The sequence below is a fragment of the Ruditapes philippinarum genome, unplaced genomic scaffold, assembly GCF_026571515.1.
Source record: "Ruditapes philippinarum isolate M1 unplaced genomic scaffold, ASM2657151v2 ctg789_1_1_1_1, whole genome shotgun sequence".
Taxonomy (NCBI): Eukaryota; Metazoa; Mollusca; class Bivalvia; order Venerida; family Veneridae; genus Ruditapes; species Ruditapes philippinarum.
This window is the reverse complement of record NW_026859418.1, coordinates 28,592-49,537: the sequence shown is the minus strand read 5'-3', so window position 1 is coordinate 49,537 and position 20,946 is coordinate 28,592.

Sequence of the window (20,946 nt, the reverse complement as noted above, 5' to 3'; positions counted from 1 at the left end):
TGTTTTGTAAGCGATACCAGCTGGCAGATCTAGACATATTTGCTAATATTATAAAGTGGGGAAGGTAAAATGGCTGTAAAGATTGGATGCATTTATCATTTTGCACCCAAATAGCGTACAAAGAAGTGACACCTTTAACTGCCTTTTTATACACATTAACAATAGTCATACCAATGCATTGTGCTGTACATATGTTATAACATTTAGTGTAAGTTTTATAAAATCTTGAAAAATCTGTTGAAAATCGTTGAATAGACTATTGTGAAGTTTTCTACAATTTTTAGTGGCCCAGATTTATCTTTAACAAATTTTCCATGGTGATTACCCTGCTGTTTGAATTTAGGTTAAAATATTCCTGGGAGTAACCCGAGTGGGGCATATTGTTTTTATTGAATTTCTAAGAAAGATCAAGACTTGTTGAAAATGTACCAACCTGAAAATGAAAAAGTGAAAAAGTGTAAATAGATGCATTAATAGCTAAAATAAATGTAAAGTATAATTTCCCCTTCCATTTATTATTGGCTAAAAACAGCTTAACTGATTGAATATTGGTTGTCCCGGGATACATTTGTCCGTGATTATAAGTTTTCTTTTACTTTGTTATTTTTAGAAATGCGCACCTTCACTTTCCAACCACGAATGAACTTGAAACCATGAAACATATCACGAGTTTTATGTGAAAACATTTATAAAAACGTGCATTTAAACAACGAAGAAAATATCCTTTATTATACAGTATGCACTTTATTTTTCCCTTTTTCGGACGATGTCCGTCTGTTATCAGTTTGACTTCCTGTAAAATTAACAGAAAAGGACTGAATATAAGAAGAATATTCATTGGTCATTTGAAATCGTGAATCTCATTGGACATTATAAAATAAAATCTTACCATTCTAAAATAAAAGGATAGCTCTAAAAATAAAATGTAAGTGATAGTTTTGCCACTAATAAATGAAATGTAAAGTATGGTCCTAATTAAAATGTACATGAATGAGGATAGTTCTATAACCTTTAGGTTAATTTGTAAATGATTACAAAATTTATATAGCCAAACGTTAAACAAGTAAAAAGGGCACCCAAAATAGAAGTTGTCTTACTTTGAAAAATCATCAATATGCTATTATTTAATTTCAATGTTACAAAATGTGTATTTTCTTAGTTACAAGAAATAATCATTATGTCTTTATTATGCAAGCATTGCTAAAATTTCTTTTTGTATTGAAAAATTAGAAATTACATTATTTTGCATGTTAACCAGTTATACTTCGACCGAGTATCTTTTTGCATTTTCTGATCGCAGATCAGTAAATACAATGCTGGCACAGAATTTCACGACAAACCTAACAACAAGTAGTTCTCAAAACAGCTTAAAACTAGCGATGTAAAAGAAAGAAATATTTTTATTTTGTTTACAAGTATCAAACAAATTACAACGCATTCAAAGTTTAAAAGTAGAATTGTCAATAAATGAACGCGGATGAATATGATTTTAATCAATGAAAATGCTATTTTTAGCGATGTCGATTACCGAATACCTCAGAGCGTATTACACAAATAAATCTGACTGTCCAGTAGTGGAATATATACATGTCGGACTGTTTTGGCGAGAAGATTTTCGCTAAATTATTTACATTAATGTTAAACAACAGGTATATCGTGAACTAAATACCTCGAAATTAATAAGGATTACAAACCCTGCATGGATATTCTAAAATTAGAATTATTTGATTTTATTCAGCACGTTACGTTAAACTTCTCCGTGTTTCAGGGGTAACGCGCTCGCATAACGTGTGAAAGGTCTGGGGTTCAAATCCCAGTAATTTTTTTAAGTGTATTTTTTAAGGAAGTAGCCACGATATGCAAGGATAAAGTGTGGCTGTCATAAAAAATGAACATAAATGATTTTTGATGCAACTCTAGTCATGTAAAATTTAATATGTATCAAACTCAAACTGTTATAGTAAAAAATCCAAACGCAGTCGCTGCATCTCGGTGCCCTGCAAGGTGAATTATAGTATATAAAATAAACTTATACAGAAAAATACATACAGATATACAGTACGATTTAGATTGCAAAGATCAGAAAATACCACAGAGCTTGCAGGCCTTTGATTTAAATATATTTCTTGTTTGGTCTGTTATATGTTTGTTGTTGTTGTTGTTTTTTGTTGTTTTTTTTTCGTTGTTTTCTTTTTTTCTTTTTCTTCTTTGCTAATACAATTACGCAAGGCACGAGTGTATGAAGTCATTCGAGTCAAAGCGCACGAACTTGATTACTTACATGTTTTCATGTGTTTCATATCCGAATTCGTGTTTCTGTCTAAGAAGTCAAAACATATATTGCCCCTACGAATGATAAATACTTTATATCGTATAGCGCCTAAACTTAGTTTTTTTTCAAGAGCTATAGATTAACTCAAAGCCAGCTAGCTGCAGCTGGGTCTACTAATACGACCAGTGCAGACCAAGATCAGCTGTTACATCCGTGACGTCTGATCATGATCTGTACTGAGTTTCTATTTTGAATTGTCCCCTACAAGTGATGGATTGAAATATAGACACGTCCGTATAAGACTACTATGCCGAATAAGGGCTATACACCATTTGAGTTTGTCCAGAGTCTTCATTGTTGTTTGCCCGATCAATAAATGTCTTTTGAATTTGATAACCCCTAAACTTCAAATGGAAATTTCCGCCACTATATAAGCACGACAGCGGTTTCAATGTAAATTAATTAATAAATGTAAGAGGAATTTGATAAAAACATCATTCTACATTCTAAAACGACTCTTGTGTTATAATAATATAAAACATTTAACACGAAATTGCGCGTTCGTAATGGTAAAATGTTTATATTTCTGTGCTGTAAACAGACTTGTGAAATAACACAGAAGAGTGCCTAAATAAAAAATATATCTTATGAGGCATTCTGTACTCTCCTACTTAATCTTTGTTAGTCACTACCTTCAAATCTAGTGTATTCAATTAACATGCAAATAAATCTCTACATATGCACGATGCTATTATTATTGATTTGGAACGCTTGTGTGCTTCGTGTTGGCGCTAGACACAACAGGACAAGGCGCCAAACGGCGCGTTGTCGGACTTTCGTCTTGTCGTCCTGTCGCTAACGATGTACGCCAAACGACAAGTTATCGTGCGGCGTGTTGTCGCGATGTCACATTTTCGCTTGGTTCAAATCGAAGGATTTGCTTATAAGCCAATGGACAGGGCGACATCGCGACAACGCGCCGCACGACAACGTACCGTTTGGCGTGCGTCGCTAGAGACAGGACGACAAGACGACAGCGCGACAACGCGCCGTTTTGCGCTTTGTCGTGTTGTCGCTAGCCCTACATTAAAAGAATTCTACGACTGTTACCGACTAAGTGTAATTTCTAATTTTCTAAAATCTTTTTCTAGATTATTTAGTCGCTAATTAAAACATTTCATCGACTGATGATAAAGATGGGAAGAATTTCACAAATCGGAAGCTACCAGCCGAAGTAAGTGATTTCTAATAATAAAAGGTGTTTACAAAATGCACTTTATTAAAAAATATCAATTTGGTATTATAAAAGTTACTCACGACAACCGATCTGACTCGACGTTTAGCATTTTCCGCTGTGCAGATATACTATGCTCATCCTTAAGTAAAATATTTTTATCACAGAAATTTATTGAAATTTTTGTACATGTAATTCTTACTGAATATGTCTAATTTGAATTAAAGAACGAATAAACTAATATGGAAGCCACGTTCCCTATTACTGGCTAATTTTTTTAATGACACTATATATTCATATTGTGACCACCTATAGTGTGTAGAGTTTAAAACATAATATACCTACTTTGTGTGTAGTCAAAACATGTTTATTTCATATTTGTAAAGAGAAAGTGAAGCAATTATCAATATTTTCTTATAATATCAAATTAGAGCATTATATATCTTTAAATAAAAATATGCATGGCCTATTTAAACGGTCAGAAGTCCACATAACCTTTATTGTACATGTATAACAGAAAAGATAAATCCCATCTATCAGTTTGGTATACTTTATTCAATAAATAGTTCTATCCGAACGGTTGGCGTAAATACAAAGACGTCAATGTATTTTAAACGTCAACAAGTCAAAATGCAGATTCCTTCTATATTTCTTTGTGAAAGGTTACCATGCACATGACATTACTTCTAACTTATATTTTACAGAAATAATATAATATCTATAACAGGAAAACGAATGTAAAGAAAATAGGGCATCATCATAATTGTCAATTCAGTGTAAGAATACAAATATAGTATTAAGTAGAGGTTATTACATTGGGCAAGTGTGCCTTTAGTCCATATTGGCACACTTGGTGACTTATTTGAACAAATTAGAACAAAGTGTGCCAATATCGACTAAAGGCACACTTGCCCCATGTAATGACCTGTTTATTGCATATGTTTCCACTAAAGCATAAGTGTCAGCTGGCTGTCCTTGTTATTCGATTAGATTATCTAAATCCATCAAGCGATTAACGTCCTCTCGACGGCCATTTTTTTGCGATGCAGTTGTCAATTACGTAACGTGTATATGCGCGGACGTTCTGCCGTTACCGGACAAGAGGTGCGTGATGACCGGAAATAGCCTGACTATGGGATTTTGGCACACTTGGCAAGTGCGCCAAGATGGCTTATTGGCACACTTGCTCAGATACGGGATTTTGGCATGTCATATTCAGGAAACAGAAAAGCATTTTTATTACTAATTATAGTAACATATGCAATGAAGTATGTTAATCAATGACGTCATAGATACAGCCAAAGGCGGCCATAAGGAAAGTATAATATATATATTCCAAACTCCTAATTTTCGAAACACATTCAAATTCAAAACACCCGCTCCATCCCTTAATTAATAATAGATGAAAATAAGATGAATACTGACTCGTTATTTAAATCAACATTATCACAAGTTATCCGTAGAAAAGCAAAGGTCATAATGGAGCGGAGGTGCATGAACTTTGGCCGGTAAATGGCATGATAAGCCAGAAACGTCAGACTGAGTGGTAGTCAAGTTACAGTGACCGTTCATGTTTACCCTTCTGTGTTAAAATATTTGTTGTTGCTTTATACAGTGGGTACAAATGTGCTTCAAACGGATCTGAAATATCATAAATTAAAAATGAATGATTAAATGTTGTATATATTTTGTGACACTTAAACTTTAACAAAACTTTAGTAGTTAATTTAATCTGCTATAATGTGATGCTTTAATACGTAATGCCCCGGTCACATATTCACGGATAATGCCACGGAAGAGCTACGGTCTAATCGTTCACGGATTACTACGGAAATGTGAAATTTCGTAGTCCGCTACGGTTCCAGTACGGACACACAACGGTATGAGTACGGAGTCCGACGGATTTACCACCAAAAGCCCCCAGAGAGACACGGGTTGTTACGGACCGACACGGTTTGATACGGAGCGACACGAATCAGGACGGATGCACTACGGATACACTACGGTCTGCTACGGTATAAGCACGGGTTAGTACGAATAAGTACGGTCTGATACGGAGAAGGACGTATTGATACGGAGAAGAACGAATTGCTACGGATCTATACGGACCTAATACATCCGTCCACAACCTCATGCTTGCTCATTTTCAAAATGCCTCAATAGAAAAGAACACCTAGAAAACGAGTTGCAGCGTTCAATGATTTTGGCGGAGAGGATTCAGCCTAATCACGTCCGAACGCCGAGACACATCAGATCCAATTAAAAGTGACTTTTTTGAAGGACGCCGTATCCTCAACAAGTTCGGCCATGAAAGCCTCATACTAAACATGAAGCGGTCTTCGTAAAAGCCCATCTCTAGTCCACCATCTCGTCTGTCTTCTCTTACCTGATTAGATATGGACTAGTAATCAGTCATGAAAAATGTTGATCAATACTGCTTCTCTTTTAATTTTAAGATCTGCTGTTCATCTTACAATTACGATCTTACAATTACATTAATTATCGTGATGTTTATGTTTTAAAAATATGTAAAAAGCTTGTTAATTAATCTTATTATAACTCAAGGGCCAGTGTCTAAGGCTTATGAGACACTTCGTTTTATGTACATATTTACATTTTCACGATCCAATATTTGTAAAATATGTAACATTAAATGTTATTCTATTTCTTATGAATTGTAGTACGATATTAATATAAATTAACTTCTATGCATGTCATCAAGCAGCTCGACCCCTGCCTCCGCAATCAGAGTTGCAGCCAGTAAATGGCAATTATCATTTATTAAATGTTCCTGCAAATATATATTTCTGTTTTTAACAAGAAGGTTGCATTTATACCCTTGAAAAAGTACATGATACTTAATTCATCCTTACTAAACAGTGGTGGGCCGTACCATTCCGTACCGTTTCGTGTTGCAACGCAATAAACCGTATAAGACCGTGCTAATCCTTGCCTCTCCGTAGTACAATGTATTACGATCGTGGCTTTCCGTATTAAAACCGTAGCTTATACGTAGGATAACCGTACAAATACGTAGTTCTCCGTACCAAACCGTGGAAATCCTTGACAAGTTGGTGGACTACGAATCAGTACGGACTATTACGGTTTTCGTACGGACCAGCACGGATTAATACGGACTAGTAGGGATACGCTACGGTTGATTTTTCCGTAGCAAATTTTTGTGCATGTTCAAAAATTGTCAAGGATCGCTACGGATATACAAGGACTACTACGATTGATTACGGTTACAATACGGAGAGCTACTGACCAGTACGGGTTGCTACGGACGATGCCGGAATTAATCCGTGGCTCTTCCTTGGGCGTATTCCGTGAATATGTGACCGGGGTATAACATGAAACATTTATACCAAGATGTACACCGAGTCCAACGAAACGGGACGTAGACCTTTGCACTCTCAAATTATCATTTAATGACCAGGAAAGAACTACTTGCAATATAATATTAGCAAGGCAGAACTACGGTTGTTATTTTGGAAAATATTTGATAAAAAAGATCGAAATCGTCCGAAAATCAAACCGTCAACCTTGATTTGACCTAGTTTTAACGCACATTAGCATCATGTATAGGTTAGTGTTTAATAATATGTATTAACAAAAATAATTGGTCAAGCCTGCCGCAGGCAGGCGACCAATTATTTTTTGTTAATGCGTATTATTAAACATTAACCTATTTAATGATCAACATTATTTTTTTCAACCAAAAACAAGGCATTGCTCTAAATCACTGACAGCTCCGCCCTTTCACTCTACAATATGTCTACACCTTGTCAAGTTTCTAACATGTCACATTTAGATAAGCTAAATGGCCCTTTCAACATATAATCAGGCACATTTTTTACTGAAATGTCATAGAATTTATTGGCGCTCTAGCGTCCGCGCCGAAGCGCGGCGCCTTATGGAATGAATTGTGAAAGGGCGACAGCAACTTCTCGAGCCTTTTATTCGGTCATAATAAAAGCCGATCATTCCGATCGGTATGAGGGTGCTTGATTATTATAAAGTTGCGATATGTACAATGAAAAGCGAACTGGAGAATTTCGCAATGCAAACATTTTCAAATGAAATAACCTTTTTCCGTCTCTTTCCGGTTTTTTTTATTTATCATTTTTTAGTACACAGTGGGTTATTATGGTATGGTAAAAATACAATAATGAGTTGATGATTTAAAATTTTTTGATTATACATAAACATACAAATTTCGAAAAAAAAAACAACAACAACAATAGCATGTTTTGTTTTATCTATATGTGATCTTATATGTGATAAAAACAAATAAATATGTACAATAATTGAGAAAAAATGTTACATTTTTATGGTATTAATATGACACTATCAACTTTTGAAACATTTTATTTAATTTGCTAACTCGTGTTTAGTAAAGATGCCGAGGAATTAATTCAAAAGTTTACAAATTAGATTTTATGAAATTAATTCAATCGATTGATTAATTTTAAAAAACGATAAAGAAAAATGCCAATGTTGCCTGTACATGGTTTAAGAATAAAACAATATTATATTTTGAAACATTAACCATAATTTACTGACTTTTTCCAGTTTAAGTTTTGACTTATAATCGTCGGTCAATATGACAATTGAATTCTTAAATTTATTTTACAATTTTAAATAAAAAGAGAAGTAAACATAAAAAACTCAGTATTAAAAATAGCACATAAAACACAAAAAGAGAGGGAAAAGCAATAATCATAAAATCTGTATTTTTATATTAAAATAGATATTACAATTATTGTATAATAAACAATTATGCTCAACATGATCAACATGGTAATATAACCAGTATCATATTTTTACTAAATGTCAACAGATACCTTAAGAGGGGGTCTTCGCTAATAACGATAACATAATAAGGGACAATTCCACAAGTGTCGTGTTGATCATGAGTTACACATATGGATTATAAATGATTGTATACATGTATATCCGTTGTTATTAATAATCACGATCATAAAGAAATAACAAGTAATATTCTAATCTCTAGCATGCCAATCAAAGTTCATAATGAACAATGTCTATCGTCTGTTCATTCTGGTAAAAACCAATTAACCATTGAAAAGTTTATAAGAATATCTTGTCATCATATGTCTACTAGTTCATCTTCACTTTCTGCATTTCTTGCTTGGACGCCCTTTGATGCTTTGCATCAATGCTTTTCTTGTACCGACTATCAATTGCAGCCAGGAAAATGATGCAATTAGATGTTAATAAAATGTGTACATCCTTTTAAAGTAAATGAAAAATACATAAGAGATTTTGAATTGATACAAATTCGTTATTGGCTTCAAGTTATTCACTAACATTTAAAATCCCTATTGATTTGCTCATTTGAAAAAAACAGTTCACTTTTTCATTTTTCTGAGTGTCAATTTAGGTTTACAGGTCCATTTACAGTGAGTTTTCCAGCCAAAAATGTAAACATTGTATTCTTAGTGTCAAGGATTGTTAATGCAGTTCATTCCTATCAACTGAATTTGGAAAATATTTAGAGTTTAAAACAGTCAGCAATTTATAACAGACACTTTTCTTAGAGTTAAAAGGATATAAAAAAGTTACTATTTAATCATTGTCTCTGCGTGCCCCACATGTATTATCTGTGTAATAAATTTGATTGTATCCTCACATTCAGAAACACCTGACCTTTAAAAAGTAATGTTAGCAATGCTTTGAAAACCTAGATATTTTACAAATCAGAGTGTAAACCCTACCTCTAACTCCTCCCTAATATAATGCATTATTGAAATTTGTTAGACTGTGGTTAGACGACAGATTAAGTGAATTTTATTTACTTAGTACACATTAACCAAAGTTAGACTAAGCAGAAATTTGAAAAATACTGCAATGTGATTGGACAAAAAATAATGTTGATCATTAAATGAAATTGAAAATTGCCCGCTGACATCCTCTGTATATAAATTCCTTTTACTAAAAAAAAGACAATATAGTAGACATAAATGTTAAGAAGAAGGAAATGTCAAAATAAGTAAGAATAATATTGTATAAGTTATATACTGTTAATAATTTCCCAGTGTTATAAGCCGCATATAAGTTATTTCAAAATCCATTCGTAAATCACTGAATCATCGTCCAGATACCGCCATTCATGTGCTTTTAAGTTATTATGTATGAAAATCTGGAATAAAGATGACCCCTCGAAAGTCTAAAAGTGTACTATACCTTTTAGCTTTTTTTTTCAAAGTCCACCCATGAAAGACAAAGTTATTGACTGGTCACGACCATCTATATCTTATAACGACTTGGACGTAAAATTGTGACATTGACCTTGAGCTGGAGGTAACATGTCTTACACATTTATGCCAAGTTATTTAAAACATGTACATTCAAGAATTATTGACAGGACATGACTACATGTATTAATTGACAGTGGAAAAATTATAGGGACTGTATTTTTAGACTTAAAGAAAGCCTTTGATTTGGTTGACCATGAAATACTTTTGCATAAACTTAAACTTTATCATTTTTCTGAAAATGCCGTTAAGTTTTTTATGTCATATCTTTCTAACAGAATACAACTGGTTAAGATAGGTGATCTACAATCTCAGACAATGAAAATAATTTCCGGTGTTCCACAAGGCTCAATATTAGGACCTTTATTATTTCTAATATACATAAATGACATAGCTTTCATTGGTAATGATATGAAAATTGATTTATACGCAGACGATTCTACATCTTTATGAGTCCGGAGATAATATAATATCAAAAGTAGAAATAAAACTTCAAGATCATTTAAATAACATTGACAAATGGTGCAAAAAATAAAATAATATGGCCTTTTAAATCCAGATAAATCAAAATGTATGGTAATAGGAACAAGACAAAAAGTAAATATTATGAGAAAATTAATTCTTAAGATAAATGAAATAGCTCTTGAAAATGTAACTGATCAAAAAGTCTTGGGTATTTGCATAGATAACAACTTAAAATGGCACTTGCAAATTGACAATGTTTGTAAAAAAACTTAACGGAAAAATTGCCTTATTTTGAAAAAAATATCGTATTTTTTGCACTTTGATATGAAATTATTGTTTTACAATGCAATATATATTGCCCATTATGGACTATTGTTGTATTATATGGGGTAAAGGAAACACAAACTACATAAATAATGTTTGTAAGTTACAAAAAACGAATTGCTAAAATCATTTTACAGCAACCTCAAAGAACTCCGTCAACAAATCTATTCGAAACTCTTAATTGGTTACCGTTCCTTGACAGATGTAAATACCACACGGCGGTGCTTGTTTTTTAAAACTTTAAATAACATGGCACCGACGTATATGACAGAACTGATGACTTTATCCGACAACAAAATATATAACTTAAGATCTAGGTCACGGAAAGATATTGTATTATGGACAAAGACCTAAAACAAATTATATTAAAGACACATTTTCTTATTATGGCATGAACATATGGAACAATATACCTTTAAATATTCGTAATGTTAATGACCTTAAATGTTTTAAAGAAAAAACAAAGCATATCTTGATGTTCATATGAATGAATGAGTGAGTGAATGAATGAATGAATAAAATATATGAACGAACGAATGAACGAACGAACAAATGATGCAATATACGTATATGTTTAAACAAAAATTGTTGAGTGCCTGTCGAAAGTATATGAGTTGTACTATTCTAAAAATTACATATTATACATTCATTTTTCTACCTATGCATGTCCTGTTGTTGTTGTTGTTGTTGTTGTTTTCTTTTTCAGAAGGCCACTTTGGAAATAAGATATATATGATTGTTATTGTATGTTCTTAATGTGTAACCTTCTTTAAATATAGATATTATTATTATTATTATTATTATTATTATTATTATTATTATTATTATTAATGCATTTTATCATAAGTTCATACAAGTGAAACGTTGTCCTTTTAGAAGTCCTGTTGCAATTGTGCTATACATTTTTGCAAAATTATGTAAAAATTCATCGTTGAAGGACCAGTCGAAAAGCGAACAGACAGTTCAAAAACCATATGCCAAAATATGGCGACAAAATAACCTATACATCATCGATCGCTCATCTGGCATTCAAGCAGTGTCAATACTATCATACCCACAAAATAAGTGACAAGGTAATAAATTTGTTATGAAGATTGTTGATGATAGGTGAGAATAAACGTCGCCTCAGTAAAAATTCTAATCCAAAAACAATGCTTTCAACTATCATATGCTGGAAAATAATTTGAATTAAAACTTTGTAATTCAAACGGCAAAAAATATATTACCCACAATTAGTATTGTTTAATATATGGACTGATGTAATGCACATAACTAACAAATAAATTACTTGTTTCTAAATCTTCCTTTTCATTGACATATATGTAAAATGAATACTGTTTGTAACTGGTGATTTCATTGGCAATATTAAATAACAGCCAATAAGTATAAAATAAATATTACAATATCGTAAGCGCAGATTAATGGGCGACAATTTGACAATCGGAAATAACATTATAGATATGCCAGACCTTGCTATTATGTCTTTTATCTCTCGTATACTTCTTCTGTGCGACCTACCCACAGGAACTTTGGATTCTAGGAGTATCATCGTCTTTAGAAAAGCTGACAAGATGTCAGCATCTGGGCGGAAAATTTTCTGGATCACATCCGGAAATAACTAACTTCTATCTAAGATTGACATTCATTCCCCAGTATGTCTATGTTCTGGATATCATTTGCTTTTTGCCCTTCGAGTCTGACTTGGTTTGGTGCTATTTCTTCTCTCTTTCTCCAGGATGTCGGCAAACACAGTCAATACTTAGTCGTGTCGCCATCTGTAGCGCCCTTTGGAGAAAGCTGCTAGGTATGCTTTCTGTGTGTGTGTGTGAAAGTATTTCCTTGTTGCCACAGAGTGGACAGTTGGGATCTTCATTTAGCCTCTATCTTTTAAGGTTGGTATACAGAAGGTCATACACCGATCTCGTCTTGGATAAACAATATGAACTGACTATCTACCAAACATCTTCACACAATTGGTCTGAATATCATTCTTGACATCTAGGAGCTGTATAATCCATCTTGCTTGGTAATGAGTTTCCGTGGTGATTGTGAGATCATCTATGTATCCATGGTGGTGATTATGAGACCATCTATGTATCCATGGTGGTGATTGTGAGATCATCTATGTATCCATGGTGGTGATTGTGAGATCATCTATTTATCCATGGTGGTGATTGTGAGATCATCTTTGTATCCATGGTGGTGATTGTGAGATCATCTATTTATCCATGGTGGTGATTGTGAGATCATCTATGTATCCATGGTGGTGATTGTGAGATCATCTTTTTATCCATGGTGGTGATTGTAAGATCATCTATGTATCAATGGTGGTGATTGTGAGATCATCTATTTATCCATGGTGGTGATTGTAAGATCATCTATGTATCCATGGTGGTGATTGTGAGATCATCTTTTTATCCATGGTGGTGATTGTGAGATCATCTTTGTATCCATGGTGGGGATTGTGAGATCATCTATGTATCCATGGTGGTGATTGTGAGATCATCTATGTAAACATGGTGGGGATTGTGAGATCATCTATTTATCCATGGTGGTGATTGTAAGATCATCTTATGTATCCATGGTGGTGATTGTAAGATCATCTATGTATCCATGGTGGTGATTGTAAGATCATCTATGTATCAATGGTGGTGATTGTGAGATCATCTATGTATTCATGGTGGTGATTGTGAGATCATCTATTTATCCATGGTGGTGATTGTAAGATCATCTATGTATCCATGGTGGTGATTGTAAGATCATCTATGTATCCATGGTGGTGATTGTAAGATCATCTATGTATCAATGGTGGTGATTGTGAGATCATCTATGTATCCATGGTGGTGATTGTGAGATCATCTATGTATCCATGGTGGTGATTGTGAGATCATCTATGTATCCATGGTCATCTTTTTTTCCATGGCTGTTTACTGAAAGACGGTTATGTTGTTTTTCTGTGGCTTTCTGGATGATGTTCATGTCCACGATCAAGAGGGTCTGCCATAGTACAGTGAGTCGCGCCCTTATCTGCTGATTTGTTGATACAGTCAATAGCAGTAATGTTTGTTGTCAGACGCCAGACCAAAATGTTTTACCTTGTACACTCAGCTATTGTCATTGAGTCTTTCTCTTTCTGGAAAATAAACATCCCTCTGCTGACTGCCAGCCAGGATTTCGGAATTATGCCTATTCTTCTATAATTTTATAATAGAAGACAAAGTCTTCTGATCAAGTTCTGGTATGTTTGTAAGCATTTAACGGTATACCGCTGAGACCAGGTGTTGAGCACGCCTTTTTTTCGTCACTTCATATCTCACGTCTTGGATTGTAGACATGCCTAGAGGAAATAGAGATTGTTCAGGTTAGAGGCTAGTCTCAGGAAGTGGCAGACTGAACCTATATCAGGTACTGGACAACCTCCTTATTACTCTACATGCTGCCTCCCCTCTCTTAACCAAGCAGGGTCCTGGTAAATCTGGATAGGTAGGTGACGAATACTGCCTTTGTTGTCTTATCAGGTTCTGGTACTTAAATGATGGTTCCAAAACATAACAGAAACACCATGTAGGAGTTATAATTTATATTCAATATTCGTTTCATTAAAACACCTGATATATCAAATATATTTCGCAAATATCATGTAAATGTCCTGTCCACTTGTTAACAATTCTCAACTCCCTCTAAGGTGTTCCATATGTTGTCAAACATGCAAGTTACAACATGACCAGTGTATGGCACTGTTCACAATAACAACAAAGCACCTCCAACAATTCTCTTTAGGCCTCTTCGCACTGTGACTGTCAGTAAAACTTGATATAATTAATCCATCTTAAAGAATATTAAGTCGATGAACACATAGAATGAAAATATATATCCACAAGATGCAAAACACATCACCCCTAAAAAAATTAAAATGAACACAATCAGGCGGAACGGTACCATGACCAATGAAAAACAAGAATTTTAATAGTACAATTAAGAATGAGGCTAAAACCACTACTAATATATTAACCAAACATGGCACAGAATTTACCGATAAAACTGACCTATCATACCTTTGTCTTTTCTTTCTCTTCTTTCTATAATAATAACAATAATAATAATAATAATATAATAATAATAATAAAGACTTTATTTAACGAGAGAACTCATTTGAACAAACATATCAATCTTCCATAAGGCCCTCAACAAGGAACAATATAAATTTATCATATTCAAACTATTAAAATACATAAATGTAAATACATACAGGAGATTATATATTTGTATACATCAGTGTGTCATAATATCTCAAGTATAAGGTTTTAAAATGGTTCACAGATGTAGCAGACTTAATATAATCAGGAAGGCCGTTTCTGAACTGATCTGCTATTGTCAACGTCATTAGAGTAGGCTATACTAATTTATTTTAGTTCGATTGTGTTGGACGTTTAAACTTATTGAAACACATTCGAATCATTTCCTGAAGCCAACCAGTACCAAGCAATGAGTGTAAAGTTACTTGCTGACGGAAACAACGACTTTTCTCTGACGGGATTGAACCCACCCGACCAGCAATCCTTATATGCTAGTCCAATGCGTTAACCACCCACCCACACCGCCGCTCAATGTCATTAATTTCTTTCTGACCTCTTCCTTACCTGTGCTAGTCCCCTTCTTTCTGCCTCATTTTTCTGTCTAATGGAGTTCTCTACTGTTCTTTATTGTTTCTCTTTCCCGCATGTTTGGAACCAGGGGTTGCCAGGATTGTCTCTTCTGTTTTCAACTGCCAAATCTCTCGAGTCCGAGTAAATATGGAATATGGGCAATTGATCTTCCTAATTTCCTATTATTGATCTTTGGCCATAATACCTGCTGACGCTATTCGATATTTGGGGCTTTCTTTTTAAGCTCCGCTTTTTGAAGAAAAAAGTGGAGGAATTGTTATGACTCACTCGCCGGTGTCAGCGTCGGTGTTGGTTAACCTTTTTGGTTAAGTTTTCGATTGTGGTCATTAACTTCAATACTAATAAAACTATAACATTGACACTTTATATGTGAATACACCTTGACGAGTTCTACTTGTCAAACTGATTTTGAGGTCAAAAGGTCAAGGTCAGAGATGCAATATCTAAAAGGCAGATAATCTTTAAGTTAAGTTGTGCAAAGTTAAACCCCTTGCTTTACTTAGATTATGTTTACCCTTCGCGTTACTTAAGTTTTTCATGTTAATGACAGTTACTTTCCAAGAAGATTCTTGCAGACCTTCCCACGTGCGCAGGTCTCTGTATAACACTACAAGTCATTGTTGTTTCGGCTCAATTCTATTGTATCCGTTGATAGACCTCTAATCTTGCCCCGTTCCGGGAGATCCTGGTGTATATTTATTATTTTTCTTTATTGTGAAAACTGCAAATTGGGTAATTGGCCCTACACCTGTATTAGTCTTAAATGGTTGTCATCCAACCTTTCCTACAAGTCAATGGGATTGCAAAATAAACATGGTGAGTACATTATAGTGGTAAGTGATCATTAAATACGTCCTCAGCCGAGTGTCCGCCAGTCAACATGCAATTTATTCTGTCCATGGAAAGGTCAATATCTCGACTTCCTGGCTTAAATGTTGGAAAGAATACCGTTATATCTCGTTAAGTTTCACGTCCCACCTGTAAACATGCCTGCCTATCGTAAAGCTGGATTCACCCAGTTTAAGAAGAATTAAAAAGTTCTCTATATGCTGCACGTTGTGTTCATTGTTATTTTCGGCCGTAGCTGTTTGTTCCGGTCAATTGACTGGCTATTCTCCATCTTTATCCAGCTTCTAGAACATAAAGAGAAGGTGCTCAGAGCGTTATGCATAACTACAGAAAGTATGTTGACTATTGAAATTTAATTAGTATTTGTTTTTATTTGGTTGTAATAGAGAGATTCCACTGGCAATAAAATATTATGTCTTTCAAGTATTATGCTTTATTATGCAAGTGTATTGATAGTAATTTAGTAGATTTGTTAGCTGAGATTTTAGCGGGTTTTTTTCTTGTTCCTAATTCAATTTAGCTAGTTTCCAGAGCACTTAACACTATGACAATAGTTCTTATTTCTTGGCATAACAGGACAAACCTCTCATTCCAACAACGACAGTTCAAACTGGACAGTTAATACGAGAGCTTTGTTAATACTTTGAGATTTCAATCGTCTTGTATCTTAGCAAATATTTCGGCGTTTGAATAAAAACGCCGGTGTAAGTCGTCGTTCGACAGTTTAACAGAGCAAACGTTGATAGAGAAGTTGGTAAACATGCATGATTTGTTGTCCAGTGGAGGCAAATATGTTCTTAAAGAAATTAACACTATGGGACCCCATGGGACTGCTTAATAAAAATTCATACTTAGGATGGAACAGCAACAGCTAGTCCTAATATCTTGAGAGGTGTTATACTTTAGTCAGTTTATACATTTTTTTATATTTTATCAAAATACAAAGGAATGTTGTAAATAAACTATTGATAAGCATCAATGATGATCAGAGTGGGCATAAGTTGCTCATATGTCTGCCTGACAACCCCGGGATCGAGGGCTCGAACCATATTGTGTCACGACCATCATATCTCCTCATATTACAGTACTGCTTAGTTCAAGGAATGGGAGTTGCAAAGGGTGTAATGTAAATTGCAAGAACCTGTCGCATTCGAGCACAATCGAGCTAAAATAAATGAATATGTAAAGACATATTTCTATTATTCTTCTAGGGTCCTAGAAAGAAGGACAGTTGAATTTTACTGGTTATTTTTTCAAATTACTCAAATTAAATAAATCAATTAATGTTGTTGTTTTTTTCTTTGGTATAAGTTTTCTTTTTTTCTGCTTGTGTTTGTTTGTTTATATTTTATCAATCCTCAGTAACATAGATAATACCTTCTCTGGAGAGATAGAAATAGTTGTCTGATTTCATTATGTATATATTGTATGAAAATTTGTTTCGATACACGTATACTCATACGTTTTTAGATTTCTCTTTGCGGTCTTTAGAGGAATAATATATACATATACAAAAAATAATGGACTTCTTTTTGGTGATTTACATGGTCTATTAGTGTCATTTTAATGTTTAAATTGCTATCTTTGTTTACTTTTCAATATTTTTACTTTAAGATATATTTTCAAAATTTTTATAAAAATAATCATGAATCTGGAAGCATGCTGCTTTAAAAGTTTAGTCTGGATTGTTAATATTTATGACACGAATTTCATGTTGGTTAAAGTTTGACTTTTTTAAACTGCATGTTAATTTTTCTGAACACTTTAAATTGTTCTGTTGTGTAAACGTTTAGTCGAGTGTACGTTGAGTGTACAAATTAAGTGAGTTTAGGGAGGGGAACTATTTTTAGTTTTCTTTCATTCTAATCCCTTTCAATAATATGTAATAATTATATACATATAAAACGTAAAATATGTGAAATATTGAAATGAACATGTGATTTTAACTTATACTCTTATACATTTCCCATAACTTCTCGAAATATTTAAACTTTTTTCTTACTCCGTTATCACTAATACATAGAGGATATTAAAGTGTTTTTTTTATAAACACTGAATTTATTTTCATCGAGTGGCGGTAGCCACGATCGAGTGAAATATGATAATTTTCATACCACAAGACGAAAATAAATCTGGTATTTATAGAAAAAAACTTGTTGTATACATTTTTCATCTTTTTTGACATTACAGTTCGAAAGATTTCGCCTTAAATTTTATTATTGTCTGAATTTAGAAAAAATAAGTAGTCCGAAAAGACACCAGTGAAAATACGGAGAATATGTTTTACTGCAGAGAAAAATAAATTTACAGTGAAAATACGGAAATTGAAAATACGCATTTTATTTCATCGATATTTCGCAATATCTTAATTATAATTATATAATAAATTGATTGAGCATAGAATTATGTTTATACATTTCTTAAAACTATATAATTATATGAATATACTCAGTTGCCAATTACAGTAAGTGTGCACTTGGAAATTCTGTACACATTATATGAGCAAAGTAGTGACAAATTTGGTATCAAAATTTGTATATATGTATTAACCACACAATGTTTTAATTTGTAATGAAATGTGATAATTATCAAAATATTTGTTTCGTATTAATAGTGTTTTAACGCTTTTTTTGTCTCGTTATGTGACTATTAAACAGTATGAGCCGCGTCACGACAAAACCAACATAATGCGTTTACGACTAGCATGGATCCAGACCAGCCTGCGCATCCGCGCAGTCTGGTCAGGATCCATGCTGTTCGCTATCAGTTTCTATACTTGTTATAGGGTTTGTAAGCGAACAGCATGGATCCTGATCAGACTTCGCGGATGCGCAGGCTGGTCTGGATCCATGCTGGTCGCAAACCCATTATGTTGGTTTTGTCGTGACGCGGCTCGTTCAAAGAAAATGTATGAGAGAACATGGACATGACGTAATGCCATATAGACTTGGATTTTAATAATGTTAAATTTAAAAATTTAAGTATCCAGAGAAAAAAAACGTATTTACAAAAGGCACAATTCTGCAACTTTCAGTTTTCATCCCTCAGTTGTTTATAAATAACCAAAGCTCTGAAAATTATCAAATTTCAGTTAAATGTAATCCAGCGTGTAGTCATTACATTTCTGATAATTTTAATACCAAATATGCCAATATTTTACTTTAATAAGTATACAAAAATTTCTCTGTTTTGCAACTCAGTATATTATTTAAAGATTTTTTTTCTCGTCTAGGGACGTGCCGCTTTTTTCTTTCTTTTTTTTTTTTTTTTTTTTTTTTTTTTGAAGGGGTGAAAGGGGGGATATGGATGGTAGGGGTTGATAACAAACAACAATTTAAATCAAACCGAATGTGTATGTCTTAATTCCCTTTCTATGAATGAAATGAAATGAAAAATGCGTCCACTAGTACATCATAGAAAAAATGATCAGGTTTGTTTCTTGTTGTTGTTTTTTCCATAAAATTTTATTCATAGTTTTCAGCTTTTTCTTAATTACTTGAGGAAGACAATGTTATAAAAGACCTCGAATATGGCATGAGCTAAATAGAGATATCTGTTTATAACCATTTTCTTGTCAGCAAGAAATTTATGAAAATTCCTCAGAAATTGCTTTCTGATATTTTCTCTACCCATACAAAAAGCTATAAATCATCTGAAACATAAGGGCCTATTTCAAATAATTCCTTAAATAATAGATGCAAATTAGAGCGACTTCTGATTTAGATCGCAGTAAGACTTCGGTGTGTGAGCGCCTCGGAAGCGGATATTTCCTAAATAAATTCCCGATCATTGCCTAGCTTATATCAATAACGCATCTATAACGCTCATTTCAAAGGGAATTTTGCGACCGGAGCGGATATTAGTAAGGTCGCCGGGGTTTTACCCCATGCCTGCTATAGAAATAATGAGCAAAATTAAATATTGAAGAGGCTTTCATTCCACATATTAGAAGTCAGCGTGGGGTCCCTGAAATGAAATTGTCTCATCGAGAAAGACTTTTTTCCTCAAAGATGTTTTACAGGAGAAGTCAGTGTTGTTGGTTTTCGTACAAATTTCATTTATTTCATCTACTAATAGTCTACTGTACGTAAGGAGATGTAACTTTATTTAATTTAACTTTTTTTCAGTTTGCAAGAAATGCTGACACATTTTAGGCGGATTGAAATTGGAGAAAATTTATGTACTAAACTGGGTGTAATTTATCAAATACGGGTCGAACTTTATTTGAATGTCTTTGCCATTTTTCCGCATTCGTATAATTATTTCAAAATGTTGGTGGATGTATGAAAAAAAATACAATTAATAGAAAAGCTGTTTTAGCATTAAAGATTTAATCGAAACAAGCTATCGCAAATATGTCAGGCATCTATGTTTTCATTGCCGAAATAGACCATTGTATGTAGCCTAATAATGTAAAATAAATAAATAAGATTGAGAATGAAGTTCGTTGTTTGAATACTATTGTTTAAATATCATATCTTCTTAATTCAGTATATAAGAGTGAGTGATCCGTCAAAACAATAAAGACAGAATAGTGAAAATAGTGTTACAGATTACTGACTTTTCTTTCACACGTTTCTTCTAGTTGAAAGTATGCTAATAGTTGAACACTAATGTATGATTTTATCATAGTTGAACACAAACTTATGCTAAATATGATAGTTGCATGAACACTGATGTATGCTTTATAAGATAGTCAAACACAAAATTATGCTAATATGGTAGTTGAACACTGATTTATGCTTGATATGATAGTTGAACACTGATTTATGCTTAACATGGTAGTTTAACACGAATTTAGGTTTTATAAAATTATGATAGTTGAAAATCGATTTATGCCTAATATGACAGTTG